The sequence below is a fragment of the Lathamus discolor genome, chromosome 24, assembly GCF_037157495.1.
Source record: "Lathamus discolor isolate bLatDis1 chromosome 24, bLatDis1.hap1, whole genome shotgun sequence".
In the NCBI taxonomy this organism is placed as follows: domain Eukaryota; kingdom Metazoa; phylum Chordata; class Aves; order Psittaciformes; family Psittacidae; genus Lathamus; species Lathamus discolor.
Window position 1 is genome coordinate 2,594,158 of NC_088907.1, and position 23,047 is coordinate 2,617,204.

The 23,047-nt window shown below is 54.2% G+C and overlaps 1 long non-coding RNA gene across 2 annotated transcripts; it reads right to left on the reverse strand.

The window, feature by feature from the left end:
- Positions 1-722: 722 nt before the first annotated feature.
- Positions 723-22,678, reverse strand: LOC136003950 (uncharacterized). 2 transcript variants are annotated; one of them, XR_010608206.1, is made up of 5 exons: positions 22,621-22,678; positions 12,816-12,860; positions 8,030-8,102; positions 7,388-7,678; positions 723-1,075 (listed from the first exon to the last, which is right to left on the reverse strand). It is a non-coding gene; the product is annotated as an uncharacterized LOC136003950 (long non-coding RNA). The 2 variants fall into 2 exon arrangements; XR_010608205.1 differs by lacking the exon at positions 22,621-22,678 and adding an exon at positions 21,288-21,450.
- Between the last annotated feature and the right edge of the window lie 369 nt (positions 22,679-23,047).

The following is a 23,047-nucleotide window of genomic DNA, read 5'->3' on the forward strand; positions in this document are numbered from 1 at the left end:
GGTCCAGGAGCTATTTCCAAGAGGTTTGCCACAGGCAAGTGCAGGGCAAGGAGAGGCAAGGAGAAGCCCCTGCCTTCACCTAGGGAGCTGGCAAGGCAAAAGAGGTCCAGAACATGTCTTGGCCTTTACTGGTCCTCCATCAAGGACCATTCCCAGCAATGCAAACCCACTCGTGCCCTCCCAGGATGCAAAGAGCAGCATCTGTGGGGAGGAAAAGCCACTTTGGCCCAACCCGCATGCCCCAATTCCCCCAGAATTCCCATAGAGAAACAAGGACCACAGGAACTTACATGCTCCTTCATCACGCATGTGCTCCATCCACCACATCCAAGCTGCATCCACCGCATCCATGCTCCATCCACCACATCCATGCTGCATCCATCACATCCATGCTCCATCCATCACATGCAGGCTCTATTCGCCACATCCTCCATCAATCACAACCCCACTCCAGCCATCATGTGCATGCTCCAGCCTCCTTTGGGAGGACAGGGACCAGCCCAATACCCTGCAAAGGGGCTGGAGATGTCCAGGGGATGCCAAGGGTGGCGTTCCCCCTGTTTCATCTTTGGTCCAGCCTCGGGGCACCCTCGCAATGTTACCCCTCTACTCCTAATAATTCATCTGCTTTATCCGATGAGCTCAGGCTCATTTGGGCTGCGCCAAACACCTTTCATCACCATTCCCTGCCATAGGAACAGAGCCACCAGCGAACAGACACCTTGAGCAAGTCAAGCTTTATTGTGGACGATCCTTCGTTTGGGGTTGGGTTTGCCATGCAAGAAAAGCAGTTGGGAAGAAAGAAAGAGCTCTTTTATAGCACCGTGAACAAGGGGGAGGCAGAGGGAAGCCGAAGCCTTCACTTCATTAGCATGAAATTTGCTGGTAATTAGATTTCGGGGCATGAATATTTTAAAAACATGGAAAAGACAGGCTGTCAAAAACAGCCCGGCACCGGCAATTCCATCATTCGGGAGACGGAGACATCCACAAGCCATTAACACGCGTTTCCTGCGCTCCGAGACTGCCTTTCCTTGCTTTGCTCTTTTTCCCCTCCCAGCCTCGTGTTCTTCACCTGCAAGCAAAAGAAACACAAAATCACTGCGGCTTCCATTGGAGCTGGTTGCCTCCTGCTTTGCCAACACCCCAACGTGATCCCGGGGCTGGTTTTTCCTCCCTTAGCATCCTTCCTTCCCCTGCCTCCCCCCCACCCCAGCCTTGCTAAGCACAGGCAGGCCTGAGGTTGCGTCATCCATCAGACCTCCCCCCTCCTGCAGGACCAGATTAAATTAAGGCTGCAGGAAGCTTCTGTCTTGATCTTGAGGCTTTTCTGCTGAAAACACTGATTTTGATCACTATTTGCATAATTGTATGGTTAGGTGCTCGCCGGGTCCCTAATGATATGATCTGTGTTCAACACCGCTCCAATGAGGGACGTTTGTGAGGGGCATAATAAACCACTGCTCTGTGCTTACCGCAGGCCTGGCCTTGGCTCTGCGCTGGGATCCCCTTCCTGCAGCCTCGTGACCCCCAAACCACGGTGGGGCCAGCCCCATGCTTGCCCTTCCCGTACAATCAGTGTGTGAGGACATGCACCGAGGGCAATGCCAGCCCCACGGGACAGGGGTTGCGGTTGGGATGCTGGTCCCTGCTGCCGAAACAACCCTCGGCAGAGCCATCATCCTCCAATGGCTCCATCCGAAGGGATGCAGTCGGGACGCAGCACCGCGGGCATCGTTCTTGCCCGTGCTACGTTTCCAACGGGACCAAAAGCTGGATGGGAAGCAGCCCAGCCCCACATTTCCCTCTGTTTTCTCAGGAGAACCTTGCATGCCAGAAAGAAATCCATCCCAGGGGCTGCTTGTTGGGATTGTTCAAGATCTGAGCTCTTTTGGAGGTGGGGGTATCACAGGGTAGGAGCCATCCATGCCCGGAACCAACCCAGACACCAGAGTACATTCCCTGTATGACCAACACGGTGCCACCAACCCCATGGACATGCCCAGGGAGGAGCTGCTTGCTCATGCACTTGTCAAGAGGACATCAGGTTCAAGATGCCCCTGCTCATCGGAGGCCGGTTGGACCAGATGACTTCCGAAGGTCCCTTCCAACCCAACCCATTCTATGGGTCTAAGATCCTGTTCCCTCCTGAGCTCTTCCAGTGCAAAGCAGCAACATTGGGGGGGGGGGGGGGGGGGATTTTTGCTTTCAAAGAGCCTGGGTTTAGTCCTAAATCGGGACCAAACACTTGAAATACCCTAGAAAAGGGGCCCTAGAAAAGGGGCCCTAGAAAAGGGCACATCCCAAGTCCTTCAGAAATCAAGTCCTTATTATAACCGAGCCCTCAAAAAGCCTCTTGGGAAGAGGAAACTACAAGAAGAAACCCCCCCAAACCCCCATTATTTGACCTTGCTGTTAAAATTCTCCGTGTTAGTTCCTCTTATCACTATCGTCATGATCGTCATCTCTGGCAACTTCAGCCTACCCAAAACAGCCCCACACAAAGCAAATCCTAGACCTCAACTCGGGTCATGCCTCCCCAAAATCTCCTTTGCGAGGCTTTAGAGCAGGGAGTAGAAGCGGTTGGTACAAGGAGCTGAGCGACCAAATCGAAAGCATGTGAGCAGATTAAAGAATCAATCGCCCCGTTTGATGCGGAGGAAATCCCACTCATTATAAAGAAGGGGCTTATTTCCTGGAGTCACTCCGTTTGAAGTCATCCAAACCAGGAATACCTAATTCCTTTATGGAATATGGAACACCGAGCCCCTTCTCCCACTCGCCTGTCCTCTGATGCCATCGTTGGCACCAGGGCTTCCAGGAGGTTATGGTGATGTTCTTCCCGTGCCTATGCACTTATTGAGTCAAAGGAAGCCCTCACATGAGCCTGGAGGGAAGTGCTTGAATGTGCTTTAGAAGGAGGTTAGAATGGAAAAGGGAAAAGCTGTGATTTAACCATGCGAGCTACCTGGGTGTTCCCTGCCAGCAGCCTTCGCAATCATGGACTTTGGAATGAAACCAGACCGAAGGGGTTTCCCTCATCCCGATCCTTGAAAAGGGAAGGGGACTGGCAATGGCAGCATCAAACCTCACAAGCCCTTCCCCAGCAGGAAGAGAAGAGCGAGCTGCCGGCTTTTGGTTGATGGACACAGGTAGATTACACCCATAGACAGGACCGAACCCCCCAGAACCCCCAGGTATTTGGAGGCAAAGAAGGACTTTTCCTTTCCCGACTGGCATAAAGATGTTGAATATTGAGGACTCTCTGATTTTCTTCATCTCTCTGGGTTGGGACACGCTTTGCTCAAGGGCAAACCACCCCTCTGCAGCTCTTGGTTCCGGAGCCAGGCGATGAGCAGCACAACTTGCATTAAAACCCCAGCGCTAATCGTCCTTTTGGAGGTTGAGTAACATGACCCAAAAGGTGCAGGCAGGGAAAGGCAAGGAAGTTCACTTGATCGAGTCTTGCCATCCTCACTGCGGGCTCAAGGGGAGCTGGATACCCCTGAGGGCATCTCTGGCGCTGATGCTGCTCCCAAACCAACGTCCTCAAGCAAAGCCATCCCTGGCTATGGAGCAAAGCCCACAGGATCAAACCCCTCTCCCAGGATGAGGTTAAGCTCTCCGAGCCCATTATTCCTCTAAAGGCAACCTCAGGGGAGCAGGTTTCATGCTGAGCTGCCCATTTCCCTGCTGGGGCAGCACCAGGACAACCCAGGTTTGGGTTTTGCTCAACCCTGGTTATGAGATTTGCCTCCTGCGCTTCCCTGCCTGGCCTCAGGTGTTTGGGATGGATGGAGCAGCCGGAGTTATCCTTGCCCCGTCCCTGGCAGTGCTCAAGGCCAGGTTGGACACAGGGGCTTGGAGCAAGCTGCTCCAGTGTGAGGCGTCCCTGGTTTGGAACTGGATGAGCTTTAAGCTCCCCTCAACCCAAAGCATTCTGTGATTCTATGGTCCGATGACAATAACAGTTCCCTGGGCACCAGCATTTGGCCCTTCCTGGCTGGTAAGAGAACAGCAAGAAGGGAATTGGGTTTTATCCAAAGAGGCTTTCTAGGGCTGGAGATGATCTTCCCTCTAATCCATCTCAGTGACATGCGTTAGCGGTGGCCTTGGCAGTCCTGGAGCCGTGCTTGGACTCAGTCTTAAAGGGCTTTTCCAACCTGGTTGATGCTGATTCTATTCTATGCAGCAGCAAGGGGCAGCCCCAGGGCTGAGCTCCAGGTCCGTGCCTCAGCCACGACCTGCTGCAGGAGGAAGGAGCCTTGGCTGCATCCCCACTGCCTGAGGGATGGGCTCTGGGCAGACAGACCTGAACCTTCCCTGGTCCTATCCCTGCCCTGCATCACAGCTCCTCAAACAGGGATGCGGGGTTTCTACACCTCAAGCAAACCCCATCCACCAGCCCTTTCCGTACGCTGAGCACCGGGACCTCAGCACCGGGGCGCAGGAAGGGGGTTTATTCCCCGGAGGAAGGGGTGAGCAGGTCCCTATGGAGCGGGTGATTCTGAGCGGGTCACTTTGCCTTCATTATGTGCAGTTTGTACACAGGCATCATTAGGGATTCATTCGGTTTCCCTAGCAGCAGGCATTAGTCTGGTTCCCTTTCCCCCTTCCCTCGCCAGCGCCCTTTATTTTTAGTGTCTTATTTACAGTTTGACAGAGCAACTGTAACCCTTGCAAGCTACTCCAGCGGCTTTAATCGGGGGAATAATGGCTCCTGTCTGGCGATGAATAGAATTTAGGGGACAGATTGTTCCACACTCGCCCGGTGGGGTAATTTATTTATGTGCGCACTTGTCAGGAGGAGAAAGGGACGGGGGGGATCTGTATGCGCCGAGGACACTGAAAGGGAAGGGAGAATGGAGCCAAACACCCCAGATCCCACTGCCCCCCCCTTGCTTTTGGCAGCTGAATACCTCCAGTGGCCGTGAACTTGGAGGGGTTGAAAGCCCCATTCCCAGGCCCTCGGCACGTCAGCGGGGCCGCCGGGTGCCGGCAGCGGGCTCGGGGCTCCAGATGGGTCCGGCCACGGTGGGCAGCCCTCCCCGGCACTGCCCCGCATAGCCGCGGCGCGGGGAGCACGTCCCATAGCAACCGTACAGTAGCGGGAGCACAGCGGGGGTCTGGGAAGAGAGGCAAAGCCCTCGGAGAAATACAGGATGGGGCCAGACAATGGCCCCTCTCATATCATAAATTACACGGCAGCAACAAAAGGGGATGGATCCGGCCCTCGTCCCCACTCTCACAGCCTGGGTGCTGGTGGGCATCCTTGGACAGGGTCTGCCCTTCAGGAGGGACTGGAGCGATAGGACAAGGGGTGATGGGTACAGACTGAAACAGCGCAAGTTCAGGTTGGGTCTAAGGCTCTTCCCTGTGAGGGTGCTGAGGTGCTGGCACAGGGTGCCCAGAGGAGCTGGGGCTGCCCCATCCCTGGCAGTGCTCAAGGCCAGGTTGGACACAGGGGCTTGGAGCACCCTGCTCTAGTACAAGGGGTCCCTGCCCGTGGCAGGGGTTGGAGCTGGATTTAAGGTCCCTTCAACCCAACCTGTTCTATGATCTATGCTTCTATGGCAGTGGCAGCCTGATGGGTTTCCAAAGGAGGGAGGTGGCGGCGTTGCACCTCCCATCCCATGACATCTCCTGCACCTTCCCCCTGTCTCCACTCCACAGCATCCCTGCATCTTGCCCCAGAATGCTGCCAAGTTCCAATGCCTGCGCATGGAGTCATCCATCACACCAGGCCTGCGGTCCCTCAGCCAGTGCTAACCAGGAACGGGGAGAAACAGATCCTGGTCCAGAGGCGCGATGCTTCCTCCTTCTGCTCGTCAGAGAAGAGGCCCTTTTGCTCCTTCTCCTCTTGGTGGTTCAGGTCCGGGAGCATTTTGCATCCAGAGCCAACAGCAGCAACGTCTCAGCTCAGCTTCTCCCATGAGCTTTTGCCTGGGTCTGGATCAGGCTCCATGGCAGCCGGCCCTGGATTCCTATGCAAAGCAGGACAGCGCGATGCAGGCAATGGTCCCCTGCTTGGTCTGGCTTCCACCTATGCTGGGAGCCTTTCCCTTCCAAAACGTAGCCTTAAAGTTAGCACATAAAGACAGCCTCTGCCTAAGTAAAGACCCTTTCTAAGTCACTGGTGTGGTATTAAGGCATCCCTGATGTCTACACACTTCTTCCACCCACAGCAGCCATGCGGGTGCAGAGCATCTTTGCTCCTGGGGTATTACCAGTTTACTGGCAGAGATGCTTAGAGCTGGGTGAGACATGGGAGGGCTAAAGCAGGTAGAAAGCACCAAGATGTCATCTCCAGGCCACGGTGCAGAGAAGCACAAAGTGTTCTCTGGATCTCCACTGCCTGCAGCACAGCCCATACGATGCTCCTGGCGTTTCCCCATCACTGCTCCTGGACCAAAGGCTTGGTGCTGGCTTTTTGGGAGCAGAGGTCCTGCAGGCGATGGGGGCTCTCATCCAGCTCTGTCCCAGACACATACTCAGGATCCCAGCTCCGGGGGTCACCACCATCTCACGGCCAAGAGACGCACTCAGACCTTAAAGCTGTTCGAGTCCCAGACTGCTTTGGGTTGGAAGGACCTTAAAGCTCCAACCCAGGGACACCTTCCACTAGAGCAGGGTGCTCCAAGCCCCCTCCAATGCGGCCTTGAACACTGCAAGGGATGGGGCAGCCACAGCTTCTCCATTCAACCCAGGGCAGAACATCAGGGCCCACCTTCCCTTTGGAGAGAGACCAAGACTTCCCCTTGCTCGGCTCAACCCCAGCCTTGCCAGCACTCCAAGGTGCAAGAACGAGGTCTTTGCTGCCCCATGCCCCAGGCCCCTGCCCTGCTCCATCCCACCACGGTCGGCAGCGAGACCTGCGGCACGGCCGCGTCGGGCCTGGAGGGGGGAACCCTCCTCGTCGGGGTACAATGAGTGTCTATTCTGCTGATCACAAGCTTAATCCTCTTTGGTTTTTAATTGGCATTTGGGCTAAGCTGATTTAAACCTCTTCACCTTGTTGGGTTCCCCCCTCCCCACTTCTTTCTCCCTTTTTTTTGGACCAAATAACAACGCTGCCATCACCAAGTCCCCGGCACAATGACATCTTTGTGCGAGGGCGAGAGGAGAGGAAAGGGGAAGGGAGGGGGGAGAAGGGAAATGTGCTGAACCCACTCGCAAACAATGCGGAGTTTGTGATTCAGACTTGACCACTGGCAAAGGACCCGCTTCAGCTGCGCCTGGTTAATAAACACACTGTCCCTTCCCACCCCCTTTCCCCCCCCTGCCCATCACCTCCGCCTCGGGGCTGCTCTACCTGTGGTACCCAACCCTGGATGGATGCGGCATCCCCGCGCCCCAATGCGGTACCCACATCCCACCCAGCTCTCACCAGTAACGCAGGACCAATGCACAGCAGCAGGATGGTGATGTCCCGGTGTCTTCTCCATCCCATCTGGTGTTGGTGTCCCTATGGCGAAGCCCCAGGAGCCCCGAGCAGCCTGCAGGGATGCTGGTGCAAATCGTGGTCTGCATCATTGTGCTCCAGGAGGAGGAAGAGGAGGAGGAGGAGGAGGATGCATACGGGAGCAGCCATGGTGAGGGGCTTCTGCACAGGTCCCACTGGCCGGGCGCTGGTGCCTTTTGGAGGTGGTTTCTTTCCCACTGCTGGGCTCGTGCTCACCTGAGTTAAAACCAAAAGCAGCAGAAACACCTTTTCCACCCTGTTTCCACTTCAAAGACAAAAGAACCCCAAAGAGCCCCAAAAGCCCCCGCAGGGATTGAGGATCACGAGTTAACAAACCCACATGGGCAAAGTTAAATCCGCAACTGTCCCAGGCTTTGGGCTGAGGGGATGGGGGGGAAGATGCTGGCGACCACGGAGCTTTCGGCCTCTCTGTTTCCCTGTAATGCGGTCATGGTGGTCTTGAAGCAGTCCCTGAGCATTCCCTATGGGATTCGGCCCATGCCGGCAGCGTGCAGAGGCTGCCCAGTGGAAGAGCTTATGGAAAGCCTCAGAAGTGAATCCACTTACCAGGAAATTCCATGTAAACTTTCGCCGGGATTCACCAGCCGGAAAACGAGCAGAGCATCGCGGAGGGGGATCCCTGACAGGGAGAGAAAGAAAAGAGGATGGGAACGTGCTAAATGCCAGCCCCATCCTTCCGTGCCGGGATTACACCAGAGCAGGGAGATTACAGCCACGTTCCCGGTGGAAAAAGGGGATGGAGGAAGAGAGGGATCAGCTGGGACAAAGCAGGGCTGGAAACTGGAAACCCAAGTCAAACCCCTCCGCTTTTGTGGGTTGTTTTCTTCCCCATTTGCCTTCTCCAGGCTTCTTTCCCTGCCCAGGTCACTGCCGGCTCCACCAAGGCACTTTAAAGCCTTGGGAGCTGCCTTGAGGGGAGATGCTTGGATCAAATGCAGAGTGAGGATCCCGGTGGAACACATCCCGGTGACCCCAACCCGATGCTCTGTGGGAAGCGAGCAGGAGAGCTTGGCTCCTTTCTCATCTGGATAAACTCTGCCTTCATCCCTCCACACACGGGTTCAGACAGTGAGTGCAGAGGTTGCTTGGCTTGTTTAACAGAGGAAGGTGCTTGGGCCAGAGGAAGAGCCTTTTCTCCTGCCCGTTAGTCCCATAAATCATTGATAACGCTACAGAAATCAAAGGGAGAATCCATGCTGTGGGAAGGAAGTGATGGAGAGCGAGCGGCAGCGGAGCAGGGATGCCCACATCCATCCTCTCCTTCCAGCCCCACTTCCCACCCATCAACGTGCCCCATCCCAGGGTGAGAATGAGAAAAAGGAAGGAAGAACCCCCCCCCAAAATCAGTGTGGAGCGAAGGTTCGCGATGAAAGCAGTGAGAAACCAGCTAAATCCATGCGGCTTAGCCGAATAGCTGAGAGCCTTAGTGCATTTTTGGGAGCTTTAGGAACGTGGCTCCCATTCCTGACTAAGCACGTTTGGCAGGCGGAGGGGAGCACGTGGCTGCAGGAGGGATCCCAAGGGATGGCGACGGTCGTGGTCACCACTTCCCTGCTCCCTTCCCACCTTATAGACCCCAACAGGGCCCAGGACTGAGCTGAGCAGCACTTCCCTATGGGGACAATCCCAACCAAGCGCGTTTGGGGCTCCAGCATCCAGCCACCAAGGGGAAAATCCCGGGATTTCTGTTCCTTCTAAGGATAAATTTCCGGTCGGTTTTAATCTGCTTTCCACATTCCCGTCGCACCAGGGTTAAACTCACGCCGTGTGTTGAGGCTTTTAAGTTTCTAGGTCCCATGGCAACAAGAGGGATGGGGAGAAACTGAGAACAACAACAAAACCCTCACGTACCACCCAGATCTGCACCTAAAGCCCCGGCTTCTCCCAACGGGATCTTCAGATAAACCCACCCCACAGCATTCCCAGTGCCGGAGTTGAATGACTCAGTTCACATCCCATTGGGTTCTACGGTGTAGAAAGGGTTTCCCCCCTCTCAGTGCAAGATCTTTGTACTCAAAACCATCTGGACCAGGTGAAGCCTCTCCTACCTCTGCTTATCCAAGGAGGGGATGAATTCACTCATGGCTCGCATTGATTTCCCCTCCTGAACAGCCACAGAATGGGCTCAGCAGCGTTAAAAATGGCTCTGTTGGGTTTTCCTGGCCCAAAGAAGTTGGGGGGACGCCGAGATTACAAATCAAAGGGGTTCCCCTCATCCTATCGAGGTCCACAAGGAACGAAACGGCATTTCTTGCCGAGCCTCAAACCCCACATTAGCCATGTGTGGCCTGGAGGTTGCTTCCAATGATAACCAAGAGAAGATGGGGTACAAAAGCCTGTCCCTCGCCTTGGCTCCATCCCACTGCACAGCCTGGAGCCGAAACAAAAGGAGCTCGAGTTTTAGGGGGTGAGTTGGGTGCTGTGGGCCCGGCCTGGGGGGGGTTGTTCATGGCCACGACGCCCTACACCGAGCCCATCAGGGGTGGCAAGAGGAAAACCCCCATGGATGAGGCTGCGATGAGCACCCCGTGGCGAGGATGCGGTACCCGGGGCGGGATCATCGGCGTTGCCCGGGATGCTGCAAGGATGCAGCCGCCCGCATGGCGAGGACCAGGGGGGAAGAGAATCGGCCATTTTAGACGTCGGCTGCCTAAAATGGTGGATTCCCACCTTTTTTTTATCCCTTTCTGCTCCCGTTTCCAGCACGCATGCACCCGCGGGGAAGGGGAGGGAGAGGGGCCGCGGCCCCCCGCGCGCAAGGGCGCCGGCAACGGGAGCCAGCCTGGAATTAGAGGGGGAAATGAAAAGAGGGGAAAGGGGGGGAAAAGAGGGGAAGGATGCGCTTCGCCTCGACACACGGCCTATCCTATCCGTTGGCTTTTGTGCATCCTGCGGAAGGGAGAAGCAGGAAGGCTTCGAGGGGAGGGATGAAATGGGGGGCAGGAAAAGGGGGGAATGAAGAGTGTTTGGGCGAGGGTGGCGAGGGGCTGGGATGCGCATGGGGTGCGGAGGGGGGGGGGGGATCTTCCCTCTTTTCTTCGCCGACCCCCCTTCGCCCTCCCCGCAATCCCGCTTTGACTTTTCCCACAGAAGTAGCCAACCTCCAAGAATGCAAATGACATTCATTATGCAAATGCATGCAAATCAGGTTTAACTATCGGAAGAAGGGCTTGGAATTTCTAATGGGTTAACTCTTTCCTGCGCAACCGGGATCACAAGAGCCCCCCCGCACCCCGGGGTCTTCCGTAGGGCTTTGTGTTCCCTCATCCAGGGCCGGGCACCCGGACCCACACCCCCTGTGGGTGCCCCGTGGTCCCCATGGAGGGTGTTGGGTGGAACAAAGCACCAGGGCAAACCCAGCATCACCAACAAAACCCCACTGGTGTGGGAGCGGCTGCCCCTTCCTTCCACACACAGGCAGGAGGGGAGACAAAGCAGGATGAATGCAGGACTGGGGGGGGGGGGGGGGGAAGAGAAAATAAGGGAGGAAAAGGGAAAACAAACAAAAAGGAAAATGAAAAATTAAAAAAGGAACAAAAAAATAAGGAAATGGGAAGGAAAAAATTAAGAAAAAAAGAAAAAAGGGAAAGATCGAAAGGGGAAAAAATGGAAAACGGAAAAATGGGAAAGGGGAAAAATGGAGAAGGGGAAAAATGGGAAAGGGGAAAAATGGGAAAGGGGAAAATAAAGAAAATTGAAGAGAAAGGAGAAAGAAGATGGAAAAAGGAAAAAAAATGGAAAAAGAAAAAAAGAAAGTGGAAAAGGAAAACAAAGGAAATGGAAAGGGAAGAAGATAAATGGAAAAGTAAAAAAAAAAGAAAAAATGGAAAATGGATAAAGGAAAAAATGGAAAAGGGAAAAAAAGAAAAAGGGAGAAAAGGGACAAAAGAAAGAAAGGGAAAAAGAAAAAAGAAAATGGAAAAGGAAGACGTAAAATAAAGGAAAAAAGGGGAAAATCTGAATTGAAGCCCATGAACCAAAGAAAGGGAAGGGAAAAGCAGGAGGCAAAACCCTCCCCGCGCTGCACCCACAAAGGCTGGTGGCAGCCACGAGGGTTCTGCTGCTCACATCCCACCGGCGCCGGGACAGGCGCGGAGCCACCGGCTCTTTCTGCTGGGGAAAAGAAGGCACCAAACGGCCCCAAATCCCCCTTTTTTTGGCCAGCTTTTGCATTGAAAAGCCCCTCATTTCCAATCACAGCTTCCCCGGGCGCTGCGTGAGGCCGTTCCCCTCCAAGAAGGGATCTATGGAGGGGTGGCACCAGGACCCTCATCCGCATGGATGCTCCCAGTCCCGGCACCACCACCCCGCTGGGAAAAGCCCAATTCCCCATCCCAGCCCCAAGAACACAAAGGCCCCAGTGCCAGGAGCTGCAATGGGGAAATCCCGGTGCTCAGGCTCTTGCTCACCATCCGCAGGGATTACGGAAAGGGAGCAATGGATGCATCGCATCGTTCTCAGTATCTTATGGAGCTGCTGCTATTGATTAGCAATAAGAATGCATTTGAATATTAATTCTGAGCCTTGCCTGAGGATTATGCCTAAAACCTCTGATTTTCCTGTGATTTTCCATGATTTTTATGCTCCTTCCAATACTCACATTTGAGGGTTTTTTTGGTCCCAATCTGCCCCAAACCTCTCGTTGTTGAGGCTGGGAGCTGGAGGAAATCTGGGCTACGGCAAGAAGCTCCCAAATCTTAGGGGTTTGGTTGGGAACACCATTGAAAGGGTTGGTTTATAGGGCCCTGAAGGGCACAAACCCCGAGTCATTGGCCAAATCTAAGTGAAATAAAGCTTTTTCTGTCATTAATAACTAGTCTTTATAAATGTGGTCCCTGCAGAGGGAGAAATATTCAGCGTTTGGTAAACCTCGAGCATCCCAACCCAATGGGAAATGGGGCGGCCCATTCCCTATGGAAAAAAAAAATGAGGAGGGGGGAATAAATAAAGGACCCGAATCAGGATTCAAACCCTTATCGATGAAACCAGTCTGGGTTTCTTTCCTCTCTTCCCTGCCTCCAGCACGCAGCGATGGGCCATGTGCGCGCCTTGCCCCGCTCCTTTTGGACTCCCAGCCCCACTTCCTGGGGGTCAAACTGGAAGTGGGCGATTTTGGGGGGGAAGAAGGATTGGAAATGCTATAAAGGGTAAAAGACTTGGAGGCAGGAAACGGGGCTGGTGGGTGCAAACCCCGACAGCTCCTCATTGGTGATGCCCAATAGGCAGCATCATTATCATAGCACAGTGCTGAGAAAGCCGACTTCTCCAATGCTTCCTTAGGAATTGCCATTTACTCAGCCTGGTTACTCCTTAGGATTCACTTAGTAAATACCTGGTGGCAGAGGCATCCCCGGAGCTGCAGGATACGGGCTTCAGGCTGCAGGAATGAAACACAGGTTTGGTGGGATTAGCGCTGGCATCATTGGAGAAGCATCACCTCCCAGAACGGGTTGATCTTTAGGAGCCTTCCAACCCAAATCATCCCAGGATTCCATGAGCTGGAATTCTGGGTTTCTCCCAACTTCCCACATGAAAAGCATCGCTTGCAGCAGTGATTTCAAGCGTGGTTTGCTATGAAAAAGGCACCTCTTTCCCTCCACCTCCCTCCTCTGTCAGATCTCCCCATTCACACCCGCATCCATTTCAAACCATTTTGCCCCATCCTTGATGCACCTCTTGAGCCCTGGAAAACTCCAGCATTTTCCCAGCTCCAAGGCTGCAGCCTTTGGGAAAAAGAGGGGAATTTGCAGCTTCTACATCCCCCCCCCCTTAACAAAATGCAGCTTTCCAAGTGTTTTCATCACTTTGCATTTAAAACCCCACTGCCAAACCGCACACACTGGGAGTGTTCAGCCATACGGGGGGTGGGATGGAGCCTGGCTCTTTCTTGCCCATAAGCCCTGTTTTACGCCCCAAAAGACCCATTTTCCCTCCTTGCCAAAGGGGGGTGGTTTCCAGATGGGATGCTCAGCACTGGGCTTTGTCCAGGGCTTTTCCTAAGCCCCACCATGGGGAAAACGGGCTGGGAGAAGATGAATCCAGTGTCAGATGATGGAAAACCAGCAAGGGCAGGAAGAAAATAGCCTGGACAGAGATGTGGAAATACCAAGTCCTCAGGATGGGCTATGGGGCAGCAGGAGCCACCACCAAGGCTGGAAGTCCCTAAAGACTCCAGCTCCATGCCCCAAAGGAACATTCCCAAAGGAAAAGAGCCTTCAAAGTGCCCAGCTGCTGCACAGACCTCTTGGTTTTCCTCCCTAGCAGGACCTGTTAGGGGATTTCTTGATGAAATCTGGGATTTGGGGCTGTTATACCTGCACCAAGGGCTATAATTCTCCTCTTTCAGGGAGAATCCTGACTTTTCACCACTCCCGGCATAAGCAAGGGGGAAAGAGGGATCCCGCAGCGGTGACTTGCGATACCCGATGCTCATCACCTCTCAGGATGCAACGGGACTTGGCAACACCCTCAGCCCACCAAGCAATCCCCTGAGCAGGGATTTGATGAGCAGGCCTTAACACAGCAGGAGACGAAGGCTCCCTGCACTGTTTCGGAGGCAGGAGCTCCTGCTGCTGTTCTCTGTAACCACTTGGATCTCCTCTCCCAAGGGACCTCACCAACCTTGCCCGGGGCCGGTGGGTTTTGGGCCACGTTCCCTTTTGCAGCCCTCCAAACACCGCAGCGAAGGGAAAGGAACCCATCCAAACCCAGCGCCTTTGCTTCTGCTCTTCCCAAAGGACCGGGAGGCGCGAGCACTCAGGAGTCAAATTTGCCCAGGACCCGCGGTCCCTAAGAAAGCAGGACTCATTCTCCTTCCCCAAACTCCACGGCAGCAACAAAAGTCCCTTTCAAGCCCTTCCAGACGCAAGTCCTTCAGCTCAATTAGTCAGGCACACAGAGACACAAAAAAGCCTCCCATTCAAGCCAGTGGCTGGCTGTGGAGGACAAGGGCGAAGAAAGGATCTTTCTCCCATGCTTTCACTGGGTGTCATAACAAGCAGAAAGCCCTCTTACGGGGGGATTATTGGAGATAAGAGTCCGATGGAGGAGCTGGTGCAGGAGCTGGGGCTGCAGGAGGAAGGGAGGAGGGGATGGGGTTTGGAGCTTGCAGCTCCCAAGGTCGGGAGCGAGCGCGGCACCGCGCTCCATCGCCAAGGGTTGAAAGAGGAATGACGATATTCCAACTCCCCCCCCTCCCTTTTCCCCGGTCCACACACGCGCAGAATAATCCCACTTCTCCATGGCAACCTGCTCCGTGGCCATCCCTCGCACCGGAGGAGGGAGGCAGCTCAACGGCTTGCCCTGGTGCTGGCAAAGCCTCCGTGAGATGGGCAGTGGGGCCGCGAGCTCTTCGCTCCCCGATGCTCCAAAACCAAGCGGTTATCCCAAGCCAAGAGGGCCAAGAGGATGGAAAAGATCCCTCTGTCCACAAAGCCACCCAGCCCGGGTGATGCTCCTGGAGATGGGTGGGTTTAAGGTTAAAAAAAATCACTTCTTTTTTGGCTTAAAAAAGGGAGGAATTTGGTGGGTTTGTGGCTCAAAGCTGAAACAAAGGGGGAGAAGGGAGAAAATGCCCCAAAGAGTGGGGTTTGTCTGCAAAATCATGAGGTGGGTCCATGGTCCGGGGCCACCCGTCCTCCGTGGTACCCATCCAGCATCGCGAGCCCTCAAAGCTCCCTGCAGGCAGCAGAAAGGTCCTTTAGACACCAACACTCGCAGCATTCATCAGGGTTCCCAAAGGAATTACGTGCCTCATTCCCTTCAACAACCAACCGAAGTTACATCCTTAATACCCCCCAGCCTTCCCATCGGCTCCAGGTGCGGCTGTGGAGGCCGATGCACTTCCAGCTCTTTCCAAAGCCACGATTCCAGGGTCACCGAGGCAAATTCCAAGTGAATGTTCAAAAACGGAGGGATTTTTTTAGGCATCCCTCGCTCCTGTGGGATGCTCCCATTCCCAGCACCGTTGAGGAGAGGACGGGAAGAGCATCCAAGCTTAGCAGCATTTTACAAGGATCGGGGATATAAACTCTCCAGCTTGGGGATGGAAAGCTGAGAAACTCTCTCGGAATACATTATCCCATAATTGTAGGGTTTCAAGCACTCTCCTCCCAAGCAGCTGGTGCCTGCTGATGCCAGAGAAAGGTTATTTGGATCAGACGCATTCCTGCCCGGGAATCCCTAAACCAACCCTGTGAAACGCCATAAAAGCTGAATATTCCACCTTATTCTTACCGAAACTTGCAGGTATTTACCAAAGCCAGAGGGGAGGAACGGGTGAAACAAAGCAGGCTGCTCAGGGATAACCCTGCCTTCTTTCCTAGGGCTCTGCTTCCCTTTTTCCGCCCAAAAAGGGGTGAGTTTTGAGCTTCCACCAAGCAGGAACCTGCTGAAGGTCAAATGAAACCCGGTTTAGCTGCACCCATCTAAGCAACGCAAGGCCACAGGAGAAGCCAAAAGCCTCCGGGAGCCACACGCAGGGCTCGGGGCTGAGCCAGCCACCAAACACCCACTTTTCCCCATTGCCAGCACTTCTTGATCAGCTTCTCCTTCATTTTTTCCCCTCTTAGAGCTGCATTTTCTGCCTGTCTCAGAACCAGCTCCACCAACCCATAGAAACCCATTGGTTGAACCCGAAGTGGATGCTCCCTTTGCCGGCACCAGCATCCTGGCACCGCTCCCTTTGTCCCTGCTCCGGCAAGACTCCAAGCCCTAAAAGTGGAATTAAAATGGCTTTTACACCTAGCCCGAGCTGTCAAAGCTGGAGCTCAGGCCACGGCTGGGTGAGGATTACACAGCTTAGCTTTACAGTTACAGATGCCAGGTTTAAGTCTGGTCTCGGCTGGAGCAGGATAAAGCCTGGAGTTATCCATCAGCACAAGCCTGTGATCCACCGATAACCAGAGACGGATTCAGATCCAAGACCTCCTGTCCATAAGGACACCCCTCAGCCCCAATCCCAGCACTGGGATCAGCGGCTTCCTCACCACCACCACTTCCCAGCCCTTTTGCTGCCAAAGTAACCGCAGCCAGACCCTGCTGCTCCCAATCCCATCGCTTGTCATCCTTCCTCCCAGTGTTTTACAGCCAGGGGGAAAGGCAGCGAGCGGGGAGGTGTCGGCGCTCACACGCACACGTCCCTTTCCATCTCCATCCCCGAAAACCCCGCAGGACAAGCCGGAACGCGGCCCCCAGGGACTATTTTTAGGGCCACGTCGGCAGCGCTGTCACACAAGCCTGGACCAGCAAAACCTCCCGCAGCAGCGGCGGGTGATGGGAGAGGCGAAGCTGCCGGCGAGCGCCGCGGCTCTGCCTTCACATCCAATCACCCCGGCTGCATCTGAGCGACCTCCGTCTCCTCCGAGCAGCCTCAAGACCACAGAGCTCATCGTTTTCCTCCTATCCGTCCCCTTCCCCAAGGCATTGCCACCCGCATCCCGCAGGCAAGGCGCAGGGGAGCCCTGCGGTCCCGTTTGGTGGGCACCCAGCATCGCGTTTGCACCCTGGGATGGGGTGGGAGCGGAGAAATCCCTTCTCGCACACAGAAACCAGCACCGGACACCCCAAAGCCATCACAGGGTGCTGCAAACCACATCGCATCAGTGACCAGAGCTGCGTCAGGACCAGGGTCACCTTTCCTCATGTCTCAATGAGGGCCCCTGGTTCATGCAGAGCATCGGTCCAGCCTCTGCTCCCACACACCCGGCGCTTGCGGGAAGGAAAGCGGGGCCTGATGTGATTCCGATGGCGGCTTAAAGCGCCCACTCAGCCGCTTTCTCATAATCCCGACAGGAAAATCGCTCCCTTGAAAACGCTCAGGGGTTTTGGAGCCCTGATTGCTCGCAAAGGAAAGACCCTGCTCTCGGCACAAAGACGAGCTCCCCTCTCAACCCCGATCCAGGGCTGGAGCCTTCAATGAGCGTTTTTGACCCCTATAGGTACCGATGGTAAGAAGCTTTCTGCTTTCCCTTGGCACAGAGACATTCCCCACCCCAAAACCCAGCTCTGGTCCTGGAGCACATCGCATGGACCCAGCACCCCAACAGCAGAAGAGCTTTAGGGGTGATCTGGGCGCGAGCCGCTGCCTCCTGCCTCAAAAGCACCTTTAAAACCATCGCATCTCCCATGCAAACCTGGCTGGGAGTGCTTAGAGAAAGGAGATATATCCGTATAACGTTAAACTCTATAGATACACACACAGACCTACATCATATCCATATGGTTTCTTCGGGGTGGCACGGCCGTGCCATTTCGCGCCTACCCAACCCTGCGGTGGGAGCGCGATGCTAGGGAGGAAAAGGAGCTTTGTGGAGACCTTGAAGGGCTTGAGCCATCAGGGCCTCCTTTTGTTCGCAGCTGAAAGGTGGCAAAGGCCAGCAGAAAATTCCCCCAGTTGGGAAATCGCTGCTTTCCCCAATCCTGATTTTCCAAAGGAAGGAAAAATGAACAATTTCTCACCGTCTGGAGCGGAGAATTTCCTTCTCTTAGGGATAAAAACGGGGAACGTTTCCTCCCCTCCAATATCCGCTGGCAGCATTGACCAGCACAAGTACTCCTGCACGTTTGGCAATGCCCCGACCCGCATTGCTCATAAGGAGAAGGGGCTTTGGGCCCAACAACAAACCAACCCGCTGCATTCCTACCGCCTGGCATAAGTATTAAGGACAGGAGCTAAAGACAAGCTCTATCCTAAGGGAAAGCATTACAGTGAATGAAATTAATTCTCCATAATTCTATTTGTATATTCAGTTCTTCTCAATGACTCACTGAACCAGAGGAAAATTAGCATTGCTCCATTTTTACCTCTCCCCAAACACTGCTTCTAAGCATGGAGACGAATGTGGAGAGCTAATCTCTCGATACAGAACATGCAAGCATATCTCCTATTAATGTCTCCAGCAGTTATATGACCAGAAAGGAGAACTGAGTAGACAGTGCTGAGTGTTACCCAGTCAAATCAGAGTGTCCAAGCAAGCTTAAACAGCCACATGTAAGCAGCAATTTGGATCAACGTCACACCGACACGCCGGGCTTTCTCCTTGCTCCTGGATTCCAGTGGCAAATCGAGGAGAAAGGGGGGAAAAAACCATAAATCAGCTCTTTGCAAGAGTATTCCCACCCGTGTTCCTAAAGGCCTCGGAGAGAGCCAAGCTCTGAGCGCGCAGCCGGTCCCACCACTGGGACTCATCACCCGCAACGACAAAGATCCGAATGAAGAAGGAACCTCCACCCGTATGGAGAGTACCAGGATCAACAGCACCCTTGGAACCTGTGGGGACCCCGAAGGGGCCACCCCAGCAGCAGGAAGTGGGGTGAAACTGGCTCCCATTCGCCTTGCCAGGCTGGGAGCACAAAGGAGAAGGCCTGGAGATGCTTTAGCCCCTTGGTGTTGCGATGTCCCCGAGCAGAAGGGAGGCTCAGGACTGTTTTAAAGAGTGGGGTTTGCATCAGGGAACGAAATGCACAAGCTCTGGAGAGCCGGGCCAGGCTTTAAACCCATCCTCTCCATCACAGACCACCGCGGGCACCTCCTGCCCCTGGATCCATCCCGCGCCACACTGGCTCCCTCCTCTCCGGGTTGCTAAATCCCGGCCGAGTTTCGCCCTCGTCCCACTTCGCATCCCCCCATTCCTGCTCTTGTCTTTGTTATACCCAAGCAAGTGACACCATCAACCATCAGCCTATGGTGGTGCCGCTTTGGCCCCGCACAGACCAGGATTGGTCACCTCGGAACACCAAAAGATGATCACATCCCATCTCTTCCAGCCTCCGATTGGACAAAAGGCGCTTTTTTCCCCCCGCCTTGAATGAAGACACCGGCCAATGGTGGATGGCACATGGCAGCTCACCAGTGCTCACCCAGCAATAAAAGTCCCTTGTCCCTGGCTGAGCCACCAAAACCCCTTCGCACGAGGGCTCAACGCCAGGGTCCACCCGAAGCCACCTCCCAGTCCATGAGCCTGGTGAGCACCAGTTCCACCGGCAACCGTTCTCCTCCCAGCTCCATCTGCCTCGGAGGGATGAAGGAGGAGAGCTCCTTGCGGTGACCTCCTGGTGCCACCAAAGCCAAGGTTGTCCAACTCCATCCTATGAGATGCTCAGCCTTGAGAGCATCCATAGAGGATGTTCTCCCTTTCCATGGAGGATGCTCTTTCCCCTTCCATGCACCAAGGCTCGGTTGCTTCTGTTGCCCTGTCCTCTGTAATATCCCAAGCAACCAAGCCAGGAGAGTGGCACCTCCAAGGGCAAAGAGGAGCAGCAAGGCACCAGAGAATAAAACAAGAGAACTTCCCTACGCCCCTGCGACCGCCGGCGTGGGCTGCAGGAGCAGCGCCAGGAACAATAGCAGCACCTAGATGAACCCTGAAGGGAAGACAGAAAGGAGGTTTTCCTTCAGCTTTCCCCAAGCAGATCATTACAGGGAGTTAAAGACAGGCACTAAATGATTCTGAATTACAGGGCTGTGGGTGAGGAGGGAGGCAAATGCCTTGTTTGTTCAGTCAAAGTCATCGTATGAGCAGGAGATCTCTTCTACGTTACACCCAAAGGTACAGCCTTACCCTGGCCAAGCTGCCAGGGACAGCATCTTCTGCCTCTTTCTTTTTGCCCCTTTGCTTTTTGGGAAGCCCCCCATGAGCACATGAGCGAAACGAGCGGGTCCAGCACAGGTCAGAAGGCAGCTCCTTGCCTCTGTCTCTCACAAGAGGGTTTTCATGAGGTAGCAATGCCAGAATTGCTCCTTTCCAAAGCAGTTCAGGTGCTGGCACCCCTGTTTGCTCTTTATTATTATGAACTCTTCCCCCCCACCCTCGCCTCTGGAATCACCATTCCGAGATTAGAAATGATCTTTACATCATCACAATCCATCACAAGATCTTTGTGCTCTTCTACGCACCATCAAGACCCCTTTCCAAACTGGTTGCTGTATTTTGCAGGGGGCATCTAAAGGCAACCAGTCCGACCCTTAAAAGCGAGTGGGAAGCACCCGGTTCCCCTCTCGGACCCAAAATTCCCTTCTACGGTAAAGCAAGAAAATCGCAGTTTCCATAAGGAAAAGGTTGGTAGAGAATCCAGGGAAAGGGCTAAGGACCAGCATGGATTTGCAGAGAGGATAAATTAGACAAAATCAAGTTCCCTGATTAGCCTCCCGCAGTTTCATACGCGCATAATATATTTTCTGCAAATCCCCAATCTTGGAATCTCGAGTCCATTCAAAGAAATGGAACAGACAAAGGGTTAAAAGAAGAAAGAAAGCATTTGGATAGAGGTACTAGGGAAGAAAAACAAAGAAAACGGCAAGAAAGCAGTTCCCAAATCACCAGATCCTTCTCTTTTAATCCTGAGATCGAGTTATATCTGCCAGGGAAGAAAATGAAACATAGAAAAAAAAAAAAGAGGGAATGGGATAGGGAGAGAGGGGGGAAAAAAAGGAAAAGGAGAAAAAGAAAAGGAATCCAGCGCTCGTATTTGCAAAACAACCATTAATAACCAGTGCTCTGTTGCTGCTTTATTAAACAGATAATCCAGCACAGTAATCTGCATTGATTTAGGGATTCTCTGGTGCTCTACGACTGGTTACGCAATGAAAAGTTCCTCCTTGAGCTGTAGTTCTGCGTCCTGGGCTTAACTAATCCCTAATCTGACGGGAAGTTTGACTTTGTTAATGCAAGACCAATTCCCGGCCACATCCTTGTCTTTCTCAAGACGGACGTTCTCTTCGCATGCACAGAATCAAGAAACTCCCTTCAAATCACAGGAGGCAAAGAGGTTCTTTTAGGAAAAAAAAAAAAAAATCAAATCCTACCTCGGCTTTTAATTCCAGTCTCAAAAAGTTGTCTTTTTTTGGGGGGGCTTTTTTCCCTTTTTTTTTTTTTTTTTTCCTCTTTTCCTTTCTCTTCCCTGCTTTATTTTTTTTTTCACTTCATTTTTTTTCTTTTCCTCCTCTTCCTTTGGATGAATTTCCTTTCTTCTCCACATCCTCCTCCTCAGGCGTGTAATGGGGTTATTTTTACTTTCGGTTATCTAGCTTTATGAAGACTCGACACCACTCATACAGCTAGATAACCAAAGATAACAACCAACCCCTGAAGTCTACAGCATTAGCAGGAAAAAGCCAACCTCTTCTTCTCCCGGGGGGTCGAGGGGCCACATGGCTTTTAAGGAAGGAATGAGGGAGGAAAAACGGATAAAAAGATGCAAATATTAGCAGCGAGATCCATAATATCACCCCCGCTACGGCAGCGGCCCTGTTCCTGCATCCCAGGGGCAAAAGCATCGGTGGGACAGGCGGGATCAGGCCCCTCGGGAACACAATTTGGAGCAGAATTCCAGGATCGCCCTGCCGGGAGCTGCCTATTTTCTTGCCGAGTTGGAATTTGTTTCATTTGCAAACCAAATGCTATTCTGCAGGTGCTGAGAATTAAGCCCGCATTATTTTTAATAACTATCAAATTAATGCATCCGAAGTGGTAATAACCAAAGCAAATGGAATTTGCGCCCGCAACTTAAAATATACCTTAAAAGAGCGATAGGACATTTCCCCACCCATAAATGCGTTTAACGCTCTCGAAACAAAATGACTGCGAAAATCAAAAACCTGCCCATCTAAATAAAGAATAACTTGTGGTGCTTTGGGTTCAGCCAAGGTCTGGGGGGACAGAAGCGATGAACAAACACAGAAAACACGGAGGAAATGATGAAAGGGAGGCAAGGGAGGAAGGAGGGAGGAAGGGAGCGAGTCCTGCTCGCAGCTCAGCACCCCGGCCCTGCGCGCAGAGTCCGCGCAGGGACCCGCAGCCCTCCTTTGCTTCGGGGGGGACCCGCAGCTCCGCTCCGAGGGCACCCGCAGTCCTCGCCTTCCTTTCCCGCATCCCTCCGTCCTTTCCTGCGCGGGGAACCCGCATCCCTCCGTCCTTCGCTTCCTCGGGAGGGGAGAACCCGCATCCCTCCGTCCTTCGCTTCCTCGGGAGGGGGGACCCGCATCCCTCTAGGGGGGGATCCTGCATCCCTCCACCTTTCCCCCCCCACCGGGGCCACCCGCATCCTTCCATTCTTCAAGGGAAGCACCCCGCATCCCTCGCCTTCCTCCGGGAGAACCGCATCCCTCCCTCCCGCCTCCACCTGCATCCCTCCATCACCTCCATCCCTCCGGCGGCTCGGCCAGGCTGTGGTGGTGGTGGTGGTGGTGGGGGGGGGTCTCAAAGCTCCGCTCCTCCGAAACGCAGCCCCCCCCCCTCCCCTCCCGCACCTCTCCCGTGGAGCGGAGCGCAGGCAGCGTGGGGCCGGAGCCCGGCTCGGCTCGGCTCGGCTCGGCTCGGCTCGGCTCGGCTCCTACCTGCTGCCCGCCGCTGCCCGCCGCTGCCCGCAGCCTCTGCGCCGGGGGGGAGCGGCGCGCGGCACTTTTCATTCATGCTTTCACACTCCCGGCCCTCGCCGCCGCCCCTCATTGGCTCGGCCCCGCCTGACGTCACCCCGGCCCTGATCTCCCACCCCTCTGCAGCGCCTATCGCTTCATCAATGGGCGGGTGAGGGGCCGGGGCCCATCACCCCCCCCCCCCCACAAGC